Below are 20600 nucleotides of genomic sequence, written 5' to 3'. Positions count from 1 at the left end.
TCCCTGTTTTGTTTTAAGCTAGATCCCTTGAAAATACATGATGCATTTCAGGCCTATGTCTTGGAACCATTCTTTCCACTTTCTCTTGCCTTAATCTCAGCCTGGGATTTCTGTGCCGTCACATAGTTTTATAACATTTTCCTTCAAGGCAATAAGAATGACTTTAATTTTTATGTTTAGTAAAATTTGGGTATGATTTTGTATCTGTTCCAGTTTAGCTGTTCCTGATCTTTCCCATTTAATAAAGGTGGAATAATCAGGAACCTCTGTTTTGAAAATCCATAAGCTCTCCTTATCTATTGGAGCTTCATAAAGTCAGTTTTGGGGGGGGGGGTCTGGATACCTTGTCTGTCTAAAGCGTACTCTGTATAGAAACCCTTTTCTTAAATTTAACATCTTTATGAGATCTTGCAGTTTTTTCATGTAAGTTAAAAATAGTTTTAAATAGGACCTCTGTCCAATATGCAGATTGGCAGTGTCTCAAGACCAGGGTGTAATAAAGAAGTTATGTACTTACCATAATATTCTGTCTGGGTTGTCCATTTTCATTCTTCCTCAACATATAGGTTCTGATCCGACTCGGCTGCTTTTTACATCTCACATATACTGCAAACTCTGGAGCTCCTCCCCTTACCCATAATCCAGTAGTCCCCCTCCTTACCTCAGATATTGTTTGCTGCCCATTATTGCAAATAGCAATGTAATTAAAGGTTTTATAAGGAAAAACACTATTTGCAGCTCAAGCAACAGGGACTTTGGTTCCTATAATAATTTCTCATTCTTCCAGAAATCATAAAAAAGGGCAGGGAGGTTGAAGAATGAAAATGGACAACATAGATGAAATGTTATGATAAGTACATAACTTCTTTATCTGAGGTTGTCAATTTTCATTCATTCCTCAACATATGGGTTAGAGTCCGCAGGTGCCTGAATCCCAAATGGACTTTAAGGAAGGATATTCTTGAGTACTGCTGAGCCGAAGGCTGCTCTTTTTTTCAAGACCAGATCCAATTTGTAATAAGTAATAAATGTATGAGGATTATCCCAAATTGCAGCTGCACAGATATCCTCCATGGAAGATCTGGATAAGAATATTGAAGTTGCCATGGACGTGGATGAATGGGCTCTTAAAGGTTTGGCAAAGGAGATGCAATCTTTTAACCATTTTGATAGTTACTTTTGTGAAGACTGGTTTAGATGGGTGAAGGCGGCCAGCCTAGTCAAATAGAATTTGGTACATAGTTCTATTTGTAAGTACTGTGAATGTTGAACTTAAAACAATGTGGCAACATTGCCATCTGCTGTAAAAAAGAGCTAGGTCAAGCATTCCTTGTTGGTCCTTCGAAATTAAAATTATTTCATCACTGCTTCTGATGTTTTACAAGTCATCTCCAGTCCGGCTAGATGAAGGATTCCTGCCTATTGTTTTAAGGTTAAAGTTAATGACCAGAATTTACATGTGGAATTAGGGTTACCACCTGTTCCACTTTGTGAGGGACAGTCCCTCTTTGGGCAGTTGTGTCCTGCAAAAAAAATGTAAAAATGGTAAATGTCCTGAGATTTTAGGACAAAATTATTTCCTATATTTTATGTAATAGTTGCATAAAACAGTTATTCTGTATCTGAAACACCTAAATGTTATAAGAAACAAGATAAGCAACTAAAATGCTACCAGAATAAGCTTTTATTTAGGTAAAAAAGTGAAGTTCTGTCCTTTGTACTGGCCGTGGGTATGTTTTGGCCTGCAAAAACTGCCATTTGTACCAAAAATGTCCCACTTTGAGCATTTGAAAAGGTGGCAACTCTGTGTGGAATGTCCTTTATTGCTCTAAGTGTAAAAGAATGTAAATGCAGTTTCTGTGTGACCTGGGAACCAGGAAGGTGTAAAAGATGATGTAATGTTTAGCAGAACTACAGTTTCAATTTAAACAGTGAGAACCAGAGATTAAGCATTTTTGTCTATGTAACTCCGCACTGCTTGTGCTGTCTTAAGTAAGTTACTTTAGAAGTAGGTTTTCTTATAGCAATAGCTAAGAATTAGAAAAGATTAGACTAAGTGTTTTTCTGTTAAGTCAAAAGTGTCTTAAATAGCACTGTGGTGTGTAGTAGTATTGTCTTGTGTTTTTAGTATTTAAATATTTTAAACCCCTTTCAGCTGGGGCTGGTTTATGTAGAGATATGTTAAGCTCTAGAGTACATTGCATATTTTTAGTTTATTGTACAAAGCCACTCTAATAAACCTTGGCTGATTAGTCACACCAATTGGATAATAATGCGCAGTAATAATTGGACACCCTTTTAAGGGCCTTTTAATAGCTGATAAATATTAGCTGGTGGTGGCAGTAATTACTATTGTATAGTCTGGGTATAGGGGCACAGCTGGAGAGCCTGTGTCAGCCTTTCCCAGGAGTGTGTATGAAGTTATATAAATATTTATCTCTGTGTGTGTGTGTGTGTGTGTGTGTGTGTGTGTGTGTGTGTGTGTGTGTCAGCTACTTGGGCAGGGACATGAAACACTGGTTGGACAAAGAGGGTAGTGGAGGTTAGCTTGCCAGCTAGGCTGAGATCCGGACCCTATAGCTGTGCCAGTGGGGAGTCTTATTAAGGACCTGGAGAGCAACAGAGCAACCAGCCCCAGACTGACTGACTCTGTGTGCTCTTAAGGGAAATTGCACTTTACTGTGTGCATTTGTTATCCTTTCCTCATATATGAGGCGCCCTCTCTGGTGTTAGTGGTAAGGATTGAGGCTCCTTGATTGCTGGGCCAGGGCATGGGCATCACAACTTTGGTATCTGTTTTTCCCAATTTTGTTTCCAAAAATAATACAAATGATTAATCTGATTTTCTAAATTTCTCCATTTTGTGAAGCTGGAAGCATAATTGTCTGTGGACATCGAATAAATGCAAAATGTATTCTCCCTTGTTTGAAAAATTTGGAAAGAACACATGGAGGTTAATAGATTGATTAATGTTAGATCCTGACACCACCTTAGGAAGAAAGGATGGATTTGTTTTTAAATCTCACGCTATCCTTATGAAATATTAATAAGGAGGCTTAGGGGATACAGCTTGAAGTTCTGAAACTCTTCTAGCCAATGTTATAGCTGTCAGAAATTATGTTTCCAAGAAAAATATTTCAAATCACATTTTGCAGCTGGTTCGAATTGTATTTGACTCTGGGCTTGTGGCACTAAATTCAAATTCCAAGATGGAGTAGAATCTTTAAAGGGGGGTTTGAGTAGAAAGGTTCCTTTAATAACTGCCTTACAAAGACATGAAGAAACCATTGTGGAGTTATCAACTCTAATATGGAAATTGGAAATGGCAGCTGAACCTTAACCATTCAGGATCTAGTCCCATCATTAAAAAAAGACCAATAATTCAAGCTTTTTAGGTACCGTTGCTGAAAAAGGATCAATGTCTTTTTGCTGTTCTCAAAAAACAAACCTTTTCCATTTGCTCTTGTAAATTTTTCTAGTGGAAGCTTTGTGGGAAGACAAAATAATATGACGTACAGGGAAGAGTGCTTGTGTTGTCTAGCTATCAATGGAAGTGGAGAAACCATGCTGTCAACTTTAGGCCAAAAAAGTCCAGGGGAGTTGTGTCTTTCAGATGAGACAGGAGATCTGGAATCGTATCTGGCATCCAAGGTGGGTAAACTTGATGAGGCCAAAGAAAGGGAAACCAAATCTGATGAGGCCAGTAAGGGGCAATGAGGATAATTGCGCTCTTTAATTGAGTTGCCTTATGAAGAAACTCGGGAATTAAAGGTGTTGGAGAGTATGCATAAAGGAGACTGTAGGGCCAGTTGTGTAGAAGACCGTGTCTCGGTGACTCTCCCAGTGAGGGAATCAGGGCAAAAAACTTGGCAGTTATTCAGGGAGATGCAAAGAGGTTATAGCACGGCTGGCCTCATTGGCGGAAAATCTTTTCCCCAATTCTGCTGTTGAGATACCACTCATGAAGTAACAAAATGGACCTGCTTGACTTGTCTGCTATCCCACTGGTTTTCCCTGGTATGTGCTGTGCTGTCAGAAATCGATTTGAAGAGATTGCCCATTGCACTCTTGTAGCTTTTCGACATAAGAGGTAAGATCTGGTTTCTCCTTGTTTGTTGTACCATACTACTGACATATTGTCCATTTGAATGGCAGTAGTTCCAGAAGGGAGAAGAGTGTTGGAATGCCTACAACACTAGGAGTACTGCTGTCATTTTTACAGTACATTGATATGCATATTGGCGTTATTGGAGTACCAAGTGTCTTGGATGGTTTTCCCAAGAAATGCCTCCCCCCAACAGATTTGTGAAGCGTCTGTGGTCACAATGGCTTTGGGCTGGGGGAGGATGAATGTACGACCTTGTAGTATTTGATCAGAGTTTTGAATTATTTTCTGTACCTTTGGCAAGGGGAGGGAAGCTATCACTGACGTTGTGCTGAATAAGCCCCTATGAATTTCTAATATTTGAGATGGTTCTAATTGAAATTTGTTGTGATTGATTGTAATTGCTAGATTGGAACAAATCTGGAGTACATAGTCTCTGGCTGTAAGATGCCTGGTCAAAGTGTTATGAGGCAGTCATCTAGGTACGAAAATACCCAGAATCCCTGCAGTTTCAAGTGAATTGCTACTACTGCCATGCATTTGCTGAGCACCCTGGGGACTGTCGTGAGACCAAAGGGCAGTGCTTTGAATTGGTAATGACTGGTTCCCAGCTGGAAGCCTGGTTATCTCCTGGATCGCTGCTTCATTTTTATGGGATAGTACGCATCTTTGAGACATATTGAGCATATCCGGTCGTCCTTATGCAGGGAAGGTAATATGGAGTCAACTGTGAATTTCCAGAACTTGGTATGCCGAACCAACTTGTTCACATTGCAGAGATCTAAAATTGGTCTCCTGTCCCCTGTTTTCTTTGGCACTAAAAAGAATCTTGAATACGTTCTAGATCCTTCCTGGTTTGGGGGGACCTCTTGGATGACTCTTTTCTAGCAGCTTTATTTATAGAGCTGCTATTTTCCTCTGACTCATTGCAACTTCTGGAATTTTGTTTACTGTTAGAGGTGGAAGAGGAACAGTAATTATATAACCCCTGGAAATCCTCTACACCCAAGTATCTTTTGTAATGTCTAGCCAAGCTTGCAGGTACAGGGATAAGCAACCTCAGATTGCCTGTAGAATTTTGAAAGCTTTACAAATAGAGCATGAAGACTACAAATGGTCTGGACCCAAGCAGTAAATGCATAAATCATGGGAATCAGACTACATGATTTTATGCTTACACTTTCCACATTTTTTAAAGGCTGACACTTTATCTGCTATTTTAAACTTCTAAACACATAGGTTAGCATTTTTTGTCTAGAGTATTTACGAAAGTAGACAGAAATTTTTTTTTAATTTATATAGAAAAGGGAAAGAATCCCAGCAATGGTATTATCAGAATTACCAAAAGGAAAAGGAAAGATTGCCAGTTATGATACAGAAGAGTTACCACACAGTACAAACAGAAAAAAAAATATCAGTAATGATAAGAAAGATTTACACTAATTGCATATGTTAAGGGAGGAAAATTTAGTGAAAAAATAAGTTGTAAAGGAGGAGCGCAAGAGTTTGCAGTATACTTGAGCTGTAAAAAGTGGCAGAGTAGGATTTGAGGGTTGGATCCGAACCTGTATGTTGCAGAATGAATGAAAATGACAACGTCAGATCAAATTTTTTTAAGTGACCTGAAAAGCCAAGAAAGCGTACTATATCTGATAGAAAAATATGTAGACCCCATCATCTAATAAAGCACAAGTTTTAAATAGACCCATTATGTTTCTATGCTTAAAATAGTAAATAGCAAGTGCCAAGAATGTTTCCCATCCTGCATTGTCCGATTTTTTTCCCCCTTAGTTCCACCGGTGTTGTGTTGGTACACATTTAATAACCTCATTCCTTCATAGATTGCCAAATATATGGGTCTATGTTACTTATTCATGCAACCATGAGATCGAATGGCTGAATATTAAGAAGATAATCATAAAACGCAAAGCATCAAAGGAGACAAGTTAATGGGACCTGTATTGTTGGTGATCATTGAATAGTGGGGTATGGGGTATTGATCTTTCCACACTGTGGTGTGATTTCAAGAGTTACTATATATAATTAGCACTGTGTGTGGGGTATAAGGGGACTTAACCTCTTCAAAAAAGTTTTTTTTCCTGCTCTTCAAAAGTTTTTTTCCTGCTTTTGCCATTTGTGTTTTGTTGAGAGATTGTCTCAGTATTTACCCTTTTGATGATGTGGAGGTTTGAGTAAGTAACATAGATTCGACTTTCGGCTGTTGTTTGAAATTCACTTGTTAAAGAGCCTGGTCTGGAGGAGTGTACCAACATGAGCTTTTGAGGCCTCAGTAAAAACAGATGCCTTCAAATTTGAGTTTTGGATCTGCATTTGTACTTTGATAGTTTTTAACAAACTAATAATTTTTCATGGACTGTTATGTATGACAATAAGCTGTATAATCTACCTTAATTTGTCATTTTTTGTACGGACATACACAGTGTATGAAAAGTGGTTCAACAGGTAGTTCACTTAATAGGGATGACTACAATTAGGGCTACAGACATTAGGCAAGAGGGGGCTGGAATTTATTGATGAAAATTGGCAAAAGAACCAAGGTATTGGTCGCAAATAATTAGAGAGGGAAAGGTACTAGAATAGCAAGAGGACAAGAATTTATTTGGTCTGCAGGCTAGAGAGTGCCTTCCGTATCAAGGATTGATATGAGTATAGGCAAATAGAAATAAATAGGAGGATCCTAAGTGAAAGACTAGCACAGGTAGAGTTTTTAGTATAATCTAGAACAGAAACTGCTGTTAAAGGAATAATTAGTAGGCCATATAAAATATTGCATGATAATTTTAAGACTCAATCAGAGGAGGTTAGAAAGGTTTGGGAAGAGAGAGAATGGATAAAGCAGTTCACGGAGAAACAAGGGGGGGGGGTATATATGTATGTCTCCCAGATATGCAACAAAGTCTAAAAGATTTAGGATCTTTGCTTGGAAGTGTTTACATAGGTATTTTTATACCCCAAGTAGACTCCAAATAATTTTTCCTCGGGTAGATAGCAAATTTTGGAGGTGTGATGGGGAAGAAAGAGGTTAATTGGGAGGTTCTGTGAGTGTAATGAGTTAACAGACTTTCAACAAATTTCCTGCAGACTAGACTACTCTCTCATAATTGCTGGCTGAGCAAATTGATATGGCTAAGGAAATGATTTTTTGAGCTATGATACAGAATCGGAATTGCCTAGATATAGTAAGGCCTTGCTAGGTCTAATTATGGTGGCTGCCAAAAAAAGCAATTACTAGGAAATGGAAATCCGTCTTAACCAACGGTACTAAAAGTAGTGAATGTAGTAACAGAATAAAACAACCGGAAATGGAATCCCTAGAAAAGGTTAGGAGCAAATTACATAGAAAAAATGGAAATTGTGGGAACAGTACTTGCAGATAGGGAATGAGGTATGAATGAATGTAGGATATCAATGAGCTATGTAATGTTTGACTGACAGTGACTGGATAGATTATAAATGATGTATAATATGTGCAACTAAAGTTGTCAGTATGGCTTGTTTTTATTTATATAAATGTGTGATTGTCATAAGTGATAATTTAATAAAGATGTTTCTTGTTAAAAAAAAAAAAAAAAAAAAGGCACATTTGCTTTTGGTACTGCCAGATCAGAATGGGAAAGTAAGTCCATTATACAGGCAACCATTCTAAATTGCTGCAATATTTCAAGATGACAGTTTAACATATTTAAACCACTTGACTGTCTTTCTTACACACTATTTGACAGAGTCTGCCTCATAGCGTCTGTCTGCAAAGTGAATGTAAGTATGTCCATTTACAAAGAGCTTGCCCTTTTTTAGGATCTCTGCTCCCCTTGCAGCTAGACTGCATGATAAAGCCTCCTCATACAACTTGAGACATTAATCACAAGCCACGCCAATTCTCATTAAACCTAGAACCAAACTCCACAGCACTCTACATGCTTAGGCAAGCTGTCCCCATCAGCATTAAGGAAATCCACACTTATTCCAAATTCAGAATACAACTCAAAAAACACTTCATTCAAACCAGATGCTCCTGCTTCAATGTAGGAGATATCACATAGTCTGCTTCCTTTGAGTCTTTTCTCCTCTTCTCTCAAGATTCAATAAAGATTGACCTACTTTAGAAACTAATGCATATATTGCACCTTAGACTCTGCTTGATTTGTGTTGCATTTTTCTTGTTCACCAGAATGTATCCACTCAGGTTTTTCTATGTAATTAGTCTGAACTACTCTGTTATTGCTTATAATTCTGTATTTTTGTTTGTAAAATGTTTTATATTTCACTGGCATCGAGCCTGAAATTGGTCAATATGTAGCAGTAAGAAAAACCAAAATCCAGCAGTCAATTCCAACACAAGGGCTCCAGAATTCCACGTTTATTTTGAAGACCGTTGTAAAACTTGTAAAAAAAACTAACTATTCAATGTAACACTGAACGGTTTTGATCGTCAGTACATTAAGATGAAAGCACTCAGCCGTTCAGTGTTATGTTGAATAGTTTGTTCCAGTGTGGGGAAGGCACAGCATCATTTCAACAAATATTTTTGCCTTGTCTCTTCAAATTTTCCTTTCTCTTTCTGCTAGCATTGATGCTTGCCACAATAAGTAATACCACAGTAAGTCTGTACCGCCATTGCCTTGTTGATACCATTCTTTGGTACTAATGTAAATAAAAAATAATAAAAGAGGTACTCAAACCAAGAAATAAAACACAAACTGGCAGGTTACGATCCACAACAAGCACCAGGCACAAAAGATAATGTAAAATCTTAATGTTTTAATATAAATAAAATACGTTGGTGCTTTTGTTTTGACAAAAAATAAAAAAGACAACTCGTTTAAAGACAGCCAAAAAGACAGGAAAGGAGACCATTTTTGGATCTCTGCAAACTCAACAAATCCATTTGAAAAACAAAATTCTGGATGGTCATGGTTTAGTTTATTATTCTGTTTTTAGGAAAGGATGACTGGATGTGCTCTGCAGATCTTCAGGATGCGTAGTACCACATAAAGATGGACAGACACTGCAGAAGATTCATTTGCTTCCAGTGGGAGCCAGTCATTACCAATTCAGAGTTCTGCTTTTTGGTCTCACCATAGCCCCCAGGGTGTTCACCAAATGCATGGCAGTAGTAGCAGCTTACCTAAGACTGCAAGGATTCCGGGTGTTTCAATATCTAGATGACTGGCTCATTTCTGCTATCAACAGACAGTTCAGCAAGAGGTCTTAGTTGTGTGACCATTTAGGGATCACATTTGACTTAAACAAAAATCCTCACTAGAATCAACTCAAAATCAAACATTTATAGGAACTTTGTTGGACACAATCTCCTTTGCCTGACTTACTCCATCCCAGCTGGAAACCGTCCAGACACTATTACAGAAGAACAAAGTACCAGCATGGCTAGTACTTCCAGCGTTAGGATCAGTGGTGGCTGCCATAACCCTTTTTCCCCTAGCCAGGTTCTACATGAGAATTTTACAGTGGATGCTTGCAGCACAGTGGCCCATCCTTCAGCATCCCTTGTCAATGCCTGTCTTGATCAGCACCACATGCAAGAGAGGTCTCCTGTGGTTGGTTAATTTAAAACAAGTCTTACAAGGGCACCCATTCATTCCCCCACAATCCAAAGCTACACTGACCATGGATGCTTCCCAGTTTGGTTGGGTGGGGAGGTATTGCCAGGGAAAGACAGTTTAAGACACTTGGTCCCAAATGGAGGTCAATCTGCACATAAATGTTCTAGAGATGAGAACAGTGCTACTAGTGTTGCAAGCATTCCAGGACACTCTACCTCTAGAGACGATTGCGATTCAGATAGGCAACGTCAGTGGTCTGGTACATCAACAAACAAGAGGGAACCAGATATATTACCCCTTATGCGGAGAAGCCTTCAAGGGTATGGCAGGTGGCAGTCTCATCCAACTACTTTCTGATTGCAGTGCAATAATTCCAGTTAAGTCAAATATGATAGACAAATTGAGCAGGTGCATTCTTCTACCTCACAAGTGGTCGCTCAATCGAGTAACTTCCGAAAGGATATTCCGCACATGGGGCCATTCTTGCTGCGATCTTTTTGCCTCTGTTCTGAACAATAAATGCAGCAGCTACTTTGCTCTTATACCCTCAGATGGGGATTTGCTGATTGACGCTGTCCTTCACAATTGGCCACCAGGTCTCCTTTGTCTTTCCACCGATCCCTGTAATTCCCAAATATTTACAGAAGCAGCCAAGTTGAAAAGCAAAGTCATTCTCATTGCCCCCTTTTGGCCTTGGCAAATTAGTTTTCTATTTGTATGGCCTCACCTGATACAACAACCTTGGATTCTGGATCCACCTCTTGACGACCTGTCACATCTGACCGGTATCAGTCACCCAAACATTACAGTTCTCAAGCTGACAGCTTGGTTTCTCCAATTGTATTAGTGGCCAGTCATGATATGCTCTCTTCCCTTGTCTGACACATCCTTTGTCTTCTCACATACCATCTACACATCACCTTCATACAAGTAAATGGAAAAGATTTGTTCATTGGATCTCTTTACATCATTTTGATCCTTTATCAGTACCAATCCACAAAATTAATTTCCTTGCCTCCATCTTCAATGAAGCCGACTCCACCTCTGCTGTTTGTTCAACTACCAGCAGTTTCTAATTTTCACAGTGGTTTCCATGGATCGTCAGTGGCCTCACATAGGCTTGTAAAGCCTATTTGAAGGGTGCTGTCCTCCTTAATCCCCCGTACATGGATCCTGCACATCCTTGGGAACTTACTCTGATGCAATTCCCCATTGAACTAACCTGTAGGTGTGATCTAAAGTTTTTATCCTGCAAAACTATCTTTTTGGTAGCCATCAGTTCGGCTTGACGGATTTCATAAATTCAAGCCCTTTCATCTAGGCCACCTTATTTGATTTTTTGTAGGGGTAGAGTTTCTGTCAGAGCCAACCTATCTTTCCTACCTAAGGTAGTTTTGGAAGCCAACCTCAGTCAGTGCATCAGCCTTCTGGTATTTTTTCCCCAATTACTCTAACAAGGGTGAGTACTCATTATACCTGTTAGGTGTTCACAGACAAAATTATACCTTGACAAGACCAGAGATATCAGAAAGTCTGACCAGCTGTTTGTTTATTTTTCACACACTAAATTAGGACAGTCTATGAGCAAAGTAGCTTTACCCAAGTGGATTACAGACTGTATTTCCTTTGTTTATAAGAAGAATGGTACTACTTTGCTGACATCCCCAAAATGACACCCATCGAGAGTGGTAGCTACTTCTGCTGCCTTCCATTTGAGGGAATCCATAAATGACATGTGAAGCTGCAACTTGGGCATCACCCCATACCTTTGCTACTCATTAAAAAATTAGATCTGGTCTCTAGAGGAAGAGTATTATTTGGTTCAGTGGTGCTCAGGAATGTCCTTGCTCAAGTCCACCCAAGATTACAAGTAGCTGGGGGGACTCTGTCCCATGCATTGATGACCAAAGGAAGATTGATAACTTCAGATAAAGAAGTTATGTCTTACCATAACGGTCCATCTGAGTTGTCAGTTTTCATCATCAACTCCCCTCCCTCCGTCCCCCTGCCAGATTTCCTGGAAGAACAGATATATTACCCCTGACATGTTTCTCTCTGGTACGTACTGTTACTCCAGATATGGTCTATTTCATGTATTTTTACTTCCTTCTTTTACTTCATAGGTTGGTACTAGGCTATCGGCCCTAGGGCCTAAGCAAGCCTAGCCATTCCCTGGATATTTCTTCCCACAATATTTACTTCTCTGGACCCCTGTCTAGCAGGGCAACTGACATGAACCCTGGGGGGAATTTCCTATCTCCCATCCAGTCATCAAGGTTCCTTTTGAAGAGGGCCAATCAAGCGCTCTGCTTGACATGTATGGGCAGTCTATTCCAGAGTATGGGGAATCTCTGGGTCAGGAACCTATCCCTCCAGCATGTTTTGTTCATTGTGATGACAAGATTTAGATCCCTGGAGCGTGTGGCTCTGAGGGATTGGGATGTCTTTAAGTGGAGCATGTCCAACAGCTCAGGGTTTGACATGGCCTTGTATGTTAAGCAGTGATCGCCTCTGAGTAGACGATATGCCACAGAGTATAACTGGAGTTTTTTTTAGACTGTCAGCATATGGCATCTGCTGTAGGCATGTGATTCTTTTAGTGAAGTATTTCTTTGGCCTTTACAGCTGTTGCAGATGTCTTGTGAGGTACGTACCAAACTGGGCATTATACTCTATAATGGGTCTAATGAGGGATGAGTACAGTGGGACAATGACCTCCTTTTTTCTGGATGCAAAGCCCTTAGTGATGAGGTGTGCCACATAGAAGGATTTCCTGACTGTTGTGGCGATTTGGCTATCGAAAGTGAGACCACTGTCCACCTGTGTCCATAAGTCTCTCATCACACTTTCGATGTTTAGTGTCCTGCCACCTATGTGGTAATTCATGGGTACATGTTTTTTTCCAAAGGGGATAACTATACATTTCTTGGCATTAAGCTTGAGCCCATGGCTCTGGCACTAGGCATCTGTTTCTGTAAGGCCCTTTTGTAGAATATCCACATCATTTGCGGATTCAATAATGGCTCCCAGTTTGCAATCATCTGCGAACTTTGTTAGCCAGAGTCCCTTAGTGTTGGCCTGTACTTAAGAGAAGTAGATGCCAAACAAGAACGGTCCCAGGACTGAACCCTGAGGTACAACATTTGTCTGGAGCTGGATTTGGAGTCTGCTACTTTTACAGTGTAGGTTCTGTCAGTAAGCCAGTTGGTAACCCATCGAGTGATGTAGGGATTTATGCCCAGCTTAGTAAGTTTATCTATGATTCCAGAGTGGGGGATGGTGTTGAAGGCCTTGGTGAGGTCCAGATAGGCTGTGTGGACTGCCTTACCCTTGTACACAGCTCTGGAGACTGATTCGAAGAAGTCAATCAGATTCAGGAGACAAGATCAGCCCTTCACAAACCCAAACTGGGTGGGGTCCAGTGTTTGAAGGTTGCCAATGTCTTTGTTTATAAGTTCCACGATAAAGCGTTCCATGCCCTTGCAGATCAGGCTCGTCAGAATGATGGGATGGTAGTTCCCGGGATCCAAGGTGGATCCTCCCTTGTGGAGTGGGATAACTGTAGCTGTACGCCACTCACTGGGCATGAAGCCTGAGGTGAGGCTATGATTAAACATGACACTTAGGTGGGGTGCCAGTTCATTTTGTAGTTCATGTAGTACACAGCCTGGGATGTCATCTGGTACCATGGATGCTGTATTCTTAGCTTTGGAGAGTGCTGTTTCTACCTGTGTGGCCGTGATTACCAGAACTTGGTAATCTTTTAGTATTGAGATGGGCCCTTTAGGGGGTGAAGTTGGCACTAAATTGATCTGCCAGGATATTGGCACTATCCTTGGGATCAGTTTATTTAATGCCATTCTGTTGTAGCTCAGAGCAGATCTGAGCATTGCCATTTAGATTCTTGACATAACTATAGAATGTCTTGTGGTTGTCTTTGGAATCTTTGGCAATTTTATTTTCGTAACTAGCTTTTGAGGGTTTTGAGGGATCTCAGCTTCTTACTGAGGCTGGTGAGGGAGTTTTTTGCATCCTGGGATTTTCCTCTTCTGCAACAGTTTCTTCCTTCTGTTGCATTGTTTGTTTATAGCAGGGGTCCACCAAATTGGCTTCCTTTTTTTGGAGAAGAGCATCTTGGTTCTATTTGGGATGGCACGATTCATGCACAAGTGGATGTGCTCGTACAGTGCCTTAGTGTAGGATTCTGCAGTCGAACTTTCAGATCCCGTCTGCATGGCTGTCGTGAAGTTTCACTTCTGACTTCAGTAGCATGAAGTTGGCTTTAGAGAAGTTTTTTAAGTAGTTTTCCTTACTGGGGGTGGGGGTGGGATGTGGATGTCAAGTGTGATTTGCTTATGGTCAGACCTGACCAATGAGGGGATGACCACTGGTGTGGAGCATCTATCTCCCATGTTGGTAATGACCAGGTCGAGGATATTGGAACCCCTGGTGGGACAATGGATTAGCTGATCCAGGGCGTTGGAATTTATGAATTCCAAGAACCGTTGGGAAAAGGAGTTGGTACCCGAGTACTTTTCCCAGTTAATGGCAGGGTAGTTGAAATCACCCAGTATTAGGGTGCTGGGTTGTATCTTAATATTTTCTAGTATGTTTAGAAAGGTGTAGTGAAAATCTTGGGGCATGGTGGAGGATCTGTAGCATTGCGTTGGGCAGCTAGCCTGGAGGTGTGAATATCCTTGGTGAATATGGACACTCCTCCACCTTTAGTGTCTTGGTTTTGTGGCCGAAAAGTGTGTTAAGAGTTGTAGCCTGGTATTGCAGGGGTGCTCTCTGGAGCCTCGAACCAGGTCTCAGTTACTGCACACATATCGCTGTTCTCCAATTTTAGGAGTGCCTCGAGAGAGTGCATTTTGAGGTTTAGACTTCTAGCATTGAGTGGCATTACCTTAAGATTTTGCATGCTTGTATCTGTTACAGTGGTGGTTTTATCCTTTGAACCTTGCCTAAAAAAGCACTATAGGGGTGGCAAGAGCTTTAGCCAGTAACCTGAATCCCAGGGGTGACAGGTGCAGACCATCTCTGGCAAAGCATCGTGGTTTGTCGATCATGTCTTCCCAGGCAGACAAATACTGGATCCCCTTTGAATGACACCAGAAGCTTAGCCAATTGTTGAAGTCAATCATTTTGTCCTTATACTGTGGTATCATTCTGGGTGAAGGCAGGATGCTACTCAGGGCTAGGGTCATACCTGCCTGGGCCACATGATCCAAGAGCTCTTCCATGTCTCTCTTCATGTAGTCCAGGGAGGTACATCTCAAGTCATTCACTCCAGCATGGATTATGACAGAGTCATATTTGTACTTGTTGTGGAGTGACTTGAGTGCATGCGTTATGTGGTGGATCCTGGCACCGACAGGCAGCTGACTGTAATTTTCTCCTTGTTCAGCCTGGTGAGTGACTATAGAGTCACATATGACTAAAGTGTTGAGTACATTGTCTTGCCTTAGGGGCTGCTGTTGGGTGGTACACTGTTGTTGTGAGCTATGTGTCACTTTGGTTGTGACTGGTGTTTGTTTGCGTTTCAATTTTGGAGGTCCTTGTTGCTTGGGCAGGTTAATGTTAAGGGCCTCCGCATATGTGGGTTTAGTGTTGCTATTTGTGGGTGTTGATGGTGTGGGTTTCGAAGGGCTATGAGTTGCTAGTGGTGTAGTGCAGGTGTTATCCTTCTCCTCTTGGCTGTCTAGCACAATACGTCGATCTGAGGTAATCTACCCTAAGTATTATGGGTAAGGGATGTTTTCAAGAGTTTTTGAAGTCCACGAGCTATAGAAGCGGCAGAGTCTGTTCCAAAGGATCGGAACCAAACCCATACGTTGATGTCAAATGGAGATGGACATCTCAGATGGAATGTTATAGTATGACTTGACTTCTTTGTGTGGATGGGGAGATAACCTCTTTGAGATATAGCTGTCCCTCCAAAGTGTCAAGAGGTTTATATCCCTAGACCGAGTAGTTCTAATGCCATTTGTCTTGCTGAGGTCCAGAAAATCCGTCAGTATTCGGCCAGAGGATGCCTTGTATGCTAGACACAGCAACCTTTTAGCAGTCTGTAGTGTACCGAGTATAGTGACAGGGCTTTGAGTCAGTCCATGTAAGACATGTTTAGGTCCTGCATTCTTTCTGTAAGTCATCTGTGTGGGATTTAAATTTGTTGCATATGTCTGGACAAATACATGCCAAAGAGGGTATTATGTTCAATGACTGGCCTAGTGTGGGATGTGTAAAGGGGTCCCGTGACATCCTTAGATCTTGCCACAATTCCTTTGTTTATAAGCCATGCAGTACAGAAAGTCTTCATTACAACAATGAACACACGGTGGTTGAAAGTTAGGTCACAGTCCACATAAGTTCCCACATCCTGAACAACTGGGTCAATTCTCTGGTGTGTACTGTTAATGTAATAGTTCACTGAGATAGATAACTTTTCAAAGGATATAGTATTGCATTCTTTAGCATTTAGTTCAGTCCATAATTTTGACATTTATTTATTTGGGACAAATATTCCTGCTGGATGGCAGTCATTTGGGAATTCATTGACTGCTCCTAGCTTGCAGTCATCAGCAAACGTACTGGTATTTCCTTTTACTTCAGAAAAGTGTGTAACAAACAGGAGAAGTCCCAGCACAGAACCCTGGGTGACTCTACTGGTGCCTGGTCTCGGGTAGGTAACTTCTCTTATTCTAATTTCCTACATCCTATCTGAGAGACACTTGACAATACAGTGAGTGACACGGGTTTCTTCCCAGATTATTTAGCTTTTCTACTATGCCTGAGTGGGTCAAAAACCTTGGCCAGGTTGAGGTATGTAGTGTGAACCATTTTGTCTTCATCCTTTGCTTTGGTGATCTTTTAAAAAAAATCCACCAGGGTGAGTAAGCATGACCTGTCCAATCTGAACTGAAGTGGGTCCAATGTTTGGAGGTTCCCTATGTCTTGATTGATTCGTTCCATGATATGTCTTCCATTGCTTTGCATACAAGGCTGATCAGACTTATGGGTTTCTAATGGCCAAGGTCTGTGTTAGGTCCTCCCCTCTGCAGGGGAATGAACTGTAGCTGTTCTCCATTTGCTTGGTACAAAATCTCTATGGAGGATGAGATTGCACAGTGTTAGAGGCGTGACTAAAATTGTACTTCATGTTATTTAAGATGCATCCAGGGATATTGTCAGGACTCAATGCAGTATTTTTAAGTTTTTGATAGGACATTTAAGACTTAGTCTTGTGTTGTAGCTGGAGGTAGGCTAGTTTCAGTTGCATCTTCAGACACAGACAGAAGGGAGAGTGGGTTAAAGTTAGAGCAAAGTTTATTGGCAATTAGGTTTGCTATATCGTCAGCTTCAGTGCAGGTAACATTGTTCGCAGTCAGCTTAATGAATTACTGTATTGATTGTGCTTTTGAGATTATGAACATAACTAAACAGTGCCTTGTGACAGTCTTTGGCAGCTATTTTTTTTCTTCAGACTTGCCTTTGGTGGATTGTATTAAGCTACTGAGTTGCTAATCTCAATGCTGAGGGCTCTAACATTCTGGGAATTACTGTTTTTTTTTCTTTTTCATTAAAATTCTTTAGTGTAAAGCTTGTTGATATTATGGTTCCATATTGGTTTGTTTCCGGGGTTTGCTCTGCACTTGTTCCTATGGGGTGCAACTACAAAGGTCTATAGTTGGATAGTCTAGATCACTTAGGAAAATGTAATCAAGTTTAATGCTGAGTGATTCTAGTTTCTGTAGATAAGCATTGTGGCGTTCTTGTGTTATAGTTCTGTAACTAGGTAATATATGGTATGGGGACTTTCTGATGGTGATTTGGACATGAAGCTCTAGTGCATCACTTTTCCAGCTTTGTCTCTCTCTCTCTTCTGGATGTAGATTGAGACACCTCTCCCTTTTCTCTTCCTGTTGTACAGTAGCTGGTCTAAATATTTGGAAGATATTATAGCCTTGTACATCGAGTGGTCTCCAAAATTTTAAACCATGTTTAAATCAGTGCGCAGATGTTAACGTCCTGTAGTGGAAGAAGGACGTGTAGGGAGTGGAGTTTCTTGTTTAGGCTCCTAGCACTGATCAGTACCACCTTCATATTTTTCTTTGCTTCTTTTATTGTGTTGCTAGGTTGATCAGGTTGGCATTGCCTAAAAAAGGCACTATGGTGGTAGATAGCGTCTTTCGCCAATAATTGAAACCCAAGAAGGGACAGATGTAGGCCATCCCTGGTGAAACAGCATGATAGTCTGGTGGTGATATCCTCCAGTTTGGCAAATATTCGTTTATGTATGTTTGTGCATTTATTATGCAAATCTTGTTCAACTGCCTTTTACTCATTCTGTGAAGTGGAACATTTCACCCCAGGCCTCTGCTGAAAATGGAACTTGTGCCCAGTTCTTTCCCAGTAAACAAAAGGAACAAATAAATATTGGATCCCCTTTGAATGACACCAAAAACTAAGCCACTTATTGAAGTCAGTTTTTATTTCAAATTTCAACATCCTAATTGGAGAAGGTAGAATGTTGCTCAATGCTTGCTTATACCTGCCCAAGCACACAGTCAAAGTTCTCCATCATGCCTCTGTTCATATAGTCCTTGGAGGTACATTTCAAGTCATTGACACCAATGTGAACTATGAGTCACACTGGTACTTGTTTGAGTTTGTATGCTGTATATACCAGTATGATTATTCCCCTTTTTTCTGACTTTCGAAAGTGAGAAAATAACCCCATGGTGCTCTGATTCCAAGAAGTGAGTGTCTTGCAGGGCTACAGCTTTATAGTGCTTTTTTACATACTGTCCTCTTTGTGTGGATGGTGTTAATTCATGCATATTCCATGATATACTCATTGAGGAATATGTCTTGTAATAACTGCAAGAACTCTAGGCCTCTTTACTTGGCTTATTAGGTCATTAGCATTTCAAAAATAAAATTAGCTTGCAAAATTCCAAAAACACTGTTCAACAAAACAAGGAACTCGAGACCCTGATCAAATCAACCAAAATCAGATGCGAAGTGCATATAGCCTCCCAGGAGAAAGATAATGACGAAGCCTTCTTTAATTACATTATAAATCTCAGAAACAATACCCAGTACTTTGCAGAGCTAATAGTAAATGGTATCACATAATCAGACTCAAAGGACATACCCAATCTAAAAGTGGACAAATTTAGCACAAAATTTACACACACACCCCTTTCCAGTATTCAGACCTCGTACACCACCCACTCAAATCTAAGGCTAAGGACACTTTCTTTGGAGCCAGATAAGATATCAGGTGTCTACTGGGCATCTTGAAACATGAGTTGTCTTATCCACTGCAGATACTAATCAGCCACAGAATAGTGTCTGTGCCGGATAAATGGAGGACTGCAGCATCAACCATTTCTTTGCACAAAAGCGAGGCTTCAACAGACCCAGGCTATTATAGATCCATGAGCCTGACCAGTCTCATCTGTAAGGCTATGGAAAGATCATTTCAGATTCTTGACCCAACTCTCTCCATGCTCATCAGGGACAGTACCTGCCTACTTAACCCAATCAAACTGTTTGAAAAAGTTACTGAAGTAATGGATTTGGGCAAAACAGTTCAGTGCACATACCTAGACCTCACAAAGACATTCAACACCATCTAGTGCTTTGGTATTGTAGGAAATCTCTCCAAGACAAATGCTAATTCCTATGTATGTCATATAGGGATTGGGTAGTAAATAGGCTCACAAATAGAATTCATGAAGTTAGAATGGGCAGCTATACTGCCTGCAAAGGACCTGTCACTAGTTGTGTATTACAGGGCTTAGTCCTTTAGCCACTCTTCTTTAGCATTTCTTGAAGGTCAAAGCTAATGTTAAGGGTTTATACCTGATCAAGTTTGCAGATGACTGCAAACCTGGTACTATTATAAATTCCCCAGAGGATGCTAAAAACCTCCATGAGGGCCTGACCCAAACAATGTTGTTTTGTCTTTTGTCTTTTCCCGGTTAGGGGTTGCCACAGCGGAACTCTGGTCCGCTAATGATGGGCAGTTGGTTTTTATGGTGTCGAGTTGCCAGCCCGACGCTCAACCTTCAATGAAGGCACACCCATTCAACGCATGTCTTTTGAACGTTCTCTCGACCTTGGGGAAGACATGCAGACTCCACACAGAAGGCACTCCCAACCCAAGACGAGAATCGAATGGGAGAACCTCTTGCTGTGAGGCAGCAACGCCACCGCTGCCTGACCCAGACAATAATGTATCAAAACCATGGATTAAACCAAAATGGCAAGAAGTGTATAATCTTATCCTTTGGGAAGCATAACTCACTTAGTCATTATCACATTAACAACACATCCCTGAAAACTGACCCTGTAGTTAATGATTTTGGGAACCTATGTTGGCATTGAACTCTGCTTTAATCACTGCATGTCCACTGTTATTCATTACACAGCTTGTATCTTAAGGCATTGTGTCCAGATGCAGACTGTTAATTGAATAATGCCCCTTTTAGTATGTACCAGTGCAAGCACTTGTCACAACTGGAATGAGTACAATGCTTTTTTGCTTAAAAAAAAATGTAAAATAAATAAATAAACTTAAAGCTATGGCAACCATCTCAAGCCTGGTTTCCTTTCTTAGTATCATACAGGCTACTGAGAGGGACCTCTGCCTTGCATTTACAGAGCTTTAGTGGACCCTATTCTGTCAGACCTGTTACACATTTGCAAGTCTAGTTGTATCATGAACACTTGTTTAATGGATCCTAATCTCTTTTGCAAAATAAATAGGACATGTTGGAGTGATAGTTTATCACAGAGAATAATACCGCTTCAGTGGGACAGTCTTCCACTTTAAGTAAAGCAAAGTACTTCTCTTAATCTATTCAAATGTAATTTGGAAATTCTCTATTATTGGCACCCCCTGT

The 20600-nt window shown here is 40.6% G+C and overlaps 1 protein-coding gene across 1 annotated transcript in view; it reads left to right on the top strand.

Annotated features, from left to right (window-relative positions):
- The window catches only part of RTEL1 (regulator of telomere elongation helicase 1), a gene marked incomplete in the record, with an annotated part of 4697248 nt that overhangs the window by 803115 nt on the left and 3873533 nt on the right, over nucleotides 1-20600 (top strand).

The sequence above is a fragment of the Protopterus annectens genome, chromosome 14.part0 (assembly GCF_019279795.1).
Source record: "Protopterus annectens isolate FY-2018-M chromosome 14.part0, PAN1.0, whole genome shotgun sequence".
In the NCBI taxonomy this organism is placed as follows: Eukaryota; Metazoa; Chordata; order Ceratodontiformes; family Protopteridae; genus Protopterus; species Protopterus annectens.
The sequence above is the reverse complement of the archived record's forward strand: the minus strand, read 5'-3'. Positions and strand labels throughout refer to the sequence as shown.